Genomic DNA, 7,529 nt, shown 5'->3' with positions numbered 1-7,529 from the left:
TAGAGTGGGGAGATACTGAAGGAATCTTTAGGATTAGGGGATTAGACACTCAGTTCCAAAAGCTAAAAGAAGGGGAAATTTTGGCAACTTTGAGACTATTACCAGACACATAAGAGAAAGCTAGTAATGGGAGGACAACAGAGTCCAATTCCCGTGGCCATTAGAAGACCACTATGAATAGCACACATAATGGTACACACCAGTAACCCCAGCACTTGGGAGGCAGAGGCAGGAGAATCAGCAGTTTAAGCTCATTCTTGGCATCTTCAAGTACATGGGAGTTTTAGAAGTCTTGCACTAAATGAGATCTTGTCTCAAACAACTGTAAAGAGGCACTTGATCATGAAATGAATCTCTCTGTCTCTGTTTTAACCTGGAAGAGAGGGTTGAGAACTGAACTGTATACCATGGTGGTGTATAGGTTAGTCATCCCTAATCTGAAAGTCCAAACTCTGAAATGCTAGAAAAATCCAAAAACTTTGAGGGCCAACATGATGCCACAGATGGAAAATTCCATAACGTGGAACTTTGCCTGTCTCATTCATAAAATTACTATACTATTATAAAATTCTCTTTGGGCTATATATGTGAGATATGTATGGAATATAAATGAATTTTGTCTCTAGACTTAGAGCCTATATACATTATATAAATGCAAATATTACAAAATAAAAAAAAAAGAAATTTAGAGGTTTAAAGCACTCCCTGTCCCAAACATTATAGCTAAGAGTTGGACGACCGGTGTTACAAATGAAGTAAATGCTCCTTTGGGTGCACCTCATTTCCCTATGTAATGATCCTTCTTTAATCTTTCTCTATGAAACTGTTGGGAGTATTAAAAGAAGTAAAGAATGCAAACAGTAAGTTCTATACGTTTCTTTTAAACTTTCTATTATTTGACAATCCCATGCATGTGTGTGATATATTTTGATCAAGTTTACACGTCCCCCCAATTCCCTCTCTTCTAGTTCCTACTCCATCTCCTGCCATTCTAGCCCTCCCAAGCACGTGTGTTTATGGTTCTTTAAGTCTACCGAGTCAACTCTGTGCTGCCCGCATGTGCCCGAGTGCAGGACATCTGCATTGGTGCTCTCTCAAGGACCACATCTCTGAACAAAATGGACTCTCCCCTCCCCTTTCTTCCCTTCCCCTCCCCTCAGAGTAGTCATCAGGAGCCGCCCCTCCATCTGTGCTGGGATTTTAGCCAGCCTGAGCTTTACGCATGCAGCTCTATATATTTTCTTAGCTAAGATTACTCATATACTTTTATTGATTGATAAACCTTTATACATTAATTACTATGTGTTAGACCAGTGGTTCACAACCTTCGTAATCCTGAGACCTCACATTGCGGTGACCACCAAACATAAAATTATTTCACTGCTACTTCATCCTGCAGTTTTACTACAGTTATAAATAGTAAAGAAAATATCTGCTATGCAGATACCTGGTGTCATGACCCACAGGTTGAGAACTGCTGTATTAGATTCTTTTTTAAGAGCTAAATGATGGCTCACTCTAACCAATATGTATTAAACAGCAGTTTTCTTGTGTCTTTTACCTGAAGCACCTGAGGAGCTAATTTGCAGCCAGTACTTGATACATAGCCATCAGATGAGGGAAACGTGCCACATCTTCGTTCTTCTACTTGGAATGTCTTTAATGTGCCTTCCTTTACTCCTAAGGACTGCAAGAGTAGCTGGCCCATCCATAGAGAAGGTGGTAAGAGCATGACACTTGGAGTCATCAATCCTGGTTTCAAGTACTCTTTAAGTACACAATGTGACCTTGGGGTGACCCTGAGTTCCTTCGACCCAGCTGACCTCAACCTTGCTGTGAAGCTATGTAGTGAGCCTGGCCTTGAACTCTTTATCCTCTGGTCTCCATGTTCCAAAGCGGGTATTATGAGCATGGTCCCGTAGGCCTGGTTTTCTTAAGGGTTTAAAATTAGGCTTAGAGCACCCAGCAACTCTGGCAAGAATGTGAAATTGTATTCTATTACAAATACTTATTGAGGAAGAAGAATAAGGAAGGAAAGGCAAGAAGATCTCATGCCAGTGACTTCATTTTCCCCATATAATGTGAATCTTTCTTTATTTGCTGGAAAATACTACTCACATGTAAAATAATGAGTTTCCTTGTGTGGTTGCCCTTTTTGTAGGACTAGTTTATAATTGTTAGATTTTAGAACGGTGCGATGCTAGATGTTTCTTCTCAATTTACAGGTGAGGAAACAGAAGTTTGGGAAAGTAAGGTGATTTCCTGCAATTTGAGCTCCTTAGACTTAGACTGTATGCTTCGGACTCCATAAATTCATACGTGTCTTGCCTGTCTTTTCTGTGTATATCTACAGAATAAATCTAGATTCAGATCAATCTACAAATACCCCAGATATAAATCATGAGTGGGGAATTTTGGAAGATGAAATTACGGCTGAGATGAGTGGGTGCTTCCGATCTGAAGTGTGACGACAAGCCCCAGGCTCTCACCTAGATCTGCTGAAAGCCCTTTCTGTGATAGCAGAAACGAACCAGGGATTTAATGGTCTTACAGCACTGGGGTTTTCAGGCAAAGCTCCAGGGACATACGTTCATCTCAGCCTTTCTATCATGGCCATGCCCTGTACTGTCCTTAAGTCTGAATCTCAGAGCCATGAAAGTTCTTATTCTTTATAATACACTCAGAGAATCAAAAGCACCCAATTGAAGCCTTGTTCAAGCAAGTGCCTAACTGGTAATGACCTGAACATAGTATGGTCATTGGAGAAAGTCCAATGGAAGACACATTCTTGCTCTGAGCCACGAGCAAGCCGCTAGCATTACACCAAGCTAGATGGAGCAGGCCAGACTCAGTGGTAGATCCCTTGCTTAGCAGGTAGAAGACCTTAGATTTTATCCTGAGCATGGCAAAACACAAAATAAACAAACAAAAAATAATTTGGAGAAGATGTAAATGGGAAGAACAGTGCTGGATGTTTTGCATTAATTCTTGAGCGACCTGTAAATTCTTGTGGCAAGCAAGAAGTAACAGTTCTAAAGTGGTCAGGGTAGATGATGCACTTCAAGGGGAAATTAACTTGGGGAACTTAGTGTTTGAAAATTCTCCCCACAAATAGAGGGGCTCTGCAGAGCAGAATCCATGTCCTTATGCTTTTTTCTGATAACTAAGGTCTTGAGACATAGTCCTGTATGCCTATTATGTCCAGGTGCTGTGAGGGGACTCAGCAGAGAAGACCATTCAGGCACAGGTTCAAGCCAATAGAAAAGCTTCATTATGTCCCAGGTGCTGTGAGGGAGTTCACCAGAGAAGACCATTCAGACACAGGTTCAAGCCAATAGAAAAGCTTCATTAGCCCACTATCTACTATACTGGGTGCTCAGGATCCATGTGCTGTCAAGACCCAAGTGTTGGTTACAACAAAACAAACAAACAAACAAACAAACAAACAAAAAACACCTGCTGGGATGACACACCTCAGTTAGCAAGAATAGGTAGCCAGAAGCAGAACTACAGAAGCCAAAGAGCAAGGTTAGTGCATTTAGGGACTTTCCCTGAACTATGGACTTCGGTGGTCTTTTGTTTTGGCAGGTGTTGTTGCCTACATGCTGGTTTCCAAGGCCTGAATAGTACTTCCATCATGGCACCAGTTGTGCTAAGCTCTGGGGGCCATAACACAGATACTATTCTAAATGATTGTTGCTTTTAGAGATAGGGTCTCACTATGTAGCCATGGCTCACCTAAATCACATTATGTAGATCAGGTTGCCCTTGAATTCAGAGATCCTCCTGCCTCTGCCCCCCAAAAGGCATGATTCACCATGGCTCGCTAAATTGCTTGCTGTTAATTTAGTTCATTGACCTTCCACAAAGACTCTACAAGTTAGCAGTTAGTGACACAGAGACTCAAGTAGCTGTCCATAGTCCCGCAGTTGCTTGATGGATAATAAGGACCCAAGCTGATGGTTAAAGAGATTATCACCCTTATTTACTAGTAAGGATAGAAAGGTGTACTTGCCAGGAATGAGTCTGATGAGAACTGAGTTTAGATAATACATGTCCATTGACCATAAGTCTTTCCTCCTCACAATTATTTCCACCAGTTCTCTTATCTACTGGTATGAGGGCGGTCCATTCCCCTGAGCTACTGTATGACTAAACTTTTTAAGGAGCCATTGCTGAGGCTGAGAGTCCAGCAGTTAGAGGTAGAGTTCTGCCTACACTGCCCAGGTATGTGGGTTTCAGAACGGAAATCCATATGGAAGGAAGGTGGTGTGTCTTCACTCTCATTCTTCAGCAAAGACACTTTAGGAATATGTGAGTATCTTTCAGGGCCTTTGGTATCTCAGCCCAGCTTCTGTGACCCCCAGAGAGTCAAGAATGGTTAGAAATCAGTAATGTGACACTAGTGGGAGGTGAAATCAGCCTGTGACACTAGTGGGAGGTGGGGGAAGATAGGCCATTGAGGTAGTGCCCTCAGAGAGCATACGGATCCTAGCTTTCTCTGCTGCCACAAATCTCTACCGTGATTTCTCATGCTCTGACAATAGGAAGAATTGGAGGCTTTGAGAATTCTAAGGCTTGGGACTTAGAGAGATGTCTCAGTGGTGAAGTCATTTTGCAGCCTTGAGCACCAGAATTCAGATGCTCATGTAACAATGTAGGCATCCCCTGCATACTTCTAACCCCAGTGTTTTAGATAGTTTTATGTCATCTCAAAAAAAGTGAAAGTCGGGGCCAGAGAGGTGGCTCAGAGGTTAAGAGCACTACCTGTTTTTCCAAAGGTCCTGAGTTCAATTCCCAATAACCACATGGTGGTTCACAACCGTCTATAATGATATATGGTGGCCTCTTCTGGCGTGCAGGCATACATGCAGGCAGAAGTTTGTATACATAATAAATAAATAAAATCTAAAAAAAAAAGTCATATGAGAGGAGTGTTGGTATAACATTATTGTGGAATGTATACACTTTGCCCTTGTTCATTCAAATGCTGATTTCTCTCCTCCACTCTCTGGTTTCAATCCAGACATTACATTGTGATACTTATTCTTAGCATCACCTGTTTCAAGTTTGTGTAAACATGCTGCCATTTGTTCTCTAAACTGTCAGTTAAAACAACCAGCCACAATGTTGAGCAGTGGAGAGGATAGGGTGGACATCCTGATTCAGAGTGGGAGGAGGGGAAGGAAGAAGGAGGAGAGGAAAGCATAGGAGGGAGAGGGGGAGCAAAAGCTGGGAGAGCAGAAGCTGGAGGAGAGGTCTTGGAACGATGTGGAGAAATGAACTGGACCTAAGATATCACTAAAAGCAAGTATAAGGGGTGAATCTGAATGGTAGGAACTATGCAGGCTTGGAGGTTTAGGATGGAGTAACTATTGCCCAGCATTGTGTTCTAGGTTAACTAAATAAATCCTAGTCTCTGTGTAGTGATTTGGTTACACAGCTGTTTAGGATTAACTGCAGCTTTACTAAAAGATATATCAATAGTAAATATTAATGACCTAATACAACAGAGGAGGGACCCTCAATTAAGAAAATGCCTCCGTAACATCTGGCAAGCCTGTAGAGCATTTTCATTATTACTGATTGACGTGGGGAGGGCACAGCCATTGTGGATGGTGTCATCCCTGGGCTTGTGGTTCTATAAGAAAGCAGGCTAAGTGAGCCACAGAGAACAAGCCAGTCAACTCCTGCCCTCAGGTTCCTGCCTGCTTTAAGTTCTTGTACTGACTTCCTTGGATGATAAAGAGCGATGTGGAAATGTAAGCTAATTTGCTTTTGGTCAGAGCATTTCATCACAGCAATAGAAACTCCAACTAAGACACCCATCTTGGAGGAGACCAGAGACTAGAGCCTGTCTGAGAAAACAGGAGCTTCGGTTCAGGGAGAGACTCTGCCTCAAAAAAAAAAAAAAAAAAAGTTACTTTGTAACTGCCTGTAACTCCAGTTCAGGAGATCCAAAGCTCTTTTCTGGCTTCCATCCTCCGGCACAGTGCATATATCCTATTTCCATGTACAAATACTCACAAATGCACACACAAATAAACACAAAATTTAATCTGGTACTTAAAGTAAAAGAGGGACTTTCAAAAGCATGCTGAGATGCAGGGAGCCCATAGACAGAAGGGAAGGTCCTCCTTCACCATGCAAAGCAGATAAAGGGTAGTTGACAGCAAGGAGAAAAGGTGCTTGAGGCTTAGTCTCTAGCAAAGAAGTAAAGGCCATGGCTGAGGTTGCAGGTGAGAGCCAACAGCCAGGAAAATCCTCAAATTCAAATCCTGCCAGAGCAGCCTGCGTTTGGGTTCTACACTGTTGACACCTGCTGCTTCTGTCACAATGGAAGGACATCTGGACTGAGCTTGAAGGGACTTGGCACCGGCACGGAAGCTTGGTTTCACTGGCATGGTGTGTATGTTCTTTAACTTTAAACTTTCCTGCCTCTTCAAGAGCACCGTGAAGCTCTTTGGTCTCCTTATAAACTACTGAATTTGCTACTGGTGTCTCAAAATGGAAAGATTATGTGAAGTCCCAGTTTGTGTTAATTCGATGTGTGTGTGTCCATCCTGTACATTGAATCTGAGGCTTCTTTGTACATGCTGGCTAGTAACTCTATGACTGAGCTATCTTCCTGGTTCTTGGTTATGTTTTGTATTTATTTATGTGTATGAGGTTTTATTTTATTTAATTTGTGAGTGCTTTGCCTGCATTGATGTATGCATGGCAAGTGTGCACTGGTGTCCTCAGAATCCAGAAGAGACTGTTGGATCCCCTGGGGCTGCCTCATCTCCCCAAGTGCTGTATGCTACAATGGATGTATGCTACAATGCCTGGCTTTGATTTTTTCCATTTTTGAAGTGTCTTGTTCTCCTGGGTCTGAATCCAGCACTTATTTTCTCTCACATATAGTGGCTCCTTATCCTTTTGGCACATCTCTATTCCATAGGTTCTTCAATGTCATGAAGATCATGGCTATACAAAGTTATAATCCCTCCCCACACCCGCTCCCACCAAATACACCTGTTTTGTTTTGTTTTGTTTTTTGTTGTTGTTGTTTTTGTTTTTTCAGAAACCTGCATATAACTTCTGAACTAAAGTCATATATTTTGGAACCAAGCCTCTGCAACCCTGACATCTGCTAAACCTGAGGAATCATGAAGTGATTGTTAAATATTAAACAGCTAAGGGAAACAGGACGTGATGGGAAGCAAACCCTCATATCCAGTTGTGAGTCACAGGGTACCCCTTGGGGCAGGCCATGTCAGCCTCAGCTCCAGTCATTGTTTTATGTGTATATAGGCCTAGAGAAAACAGTCTGCCGGAAGGTCCCGGCTGCCAGCCATTCAAACTGGAAAGAACAGAACCACAGTGGGAGTACCGCACACTTCCACTTTACCCTGATCGGAAGTTGTTCTTTGCAAGGACTTAAAGGCCACTGGCTTATCTGCATCTAGACTGAACTATTGCTTTTTACTGGTTGCTCTTTAGTTTTTAGCTTTTCCATTATTACATGGAAGATACGCAAAGTTAAG

Source organism: Meriones unguiculatus, chromosome 4, assembly GCF_030254825.1.
Source record: "Meriones unguiculatus strain TT.TT164.6M chromosome 4, Bangor_MerUng_6.1, whole genome shotgun sequence".
In the NCBI taxonomy this organism is placed as follows: domain Eukaryota; kingdom Metazoa; phylum Chordata; class Mammalia; order Rodentia; family Muridae; genus Meriones; species Meriones unguiculatus.
This window is presented reverse-complemented; position numbering follows the sequence as displayed.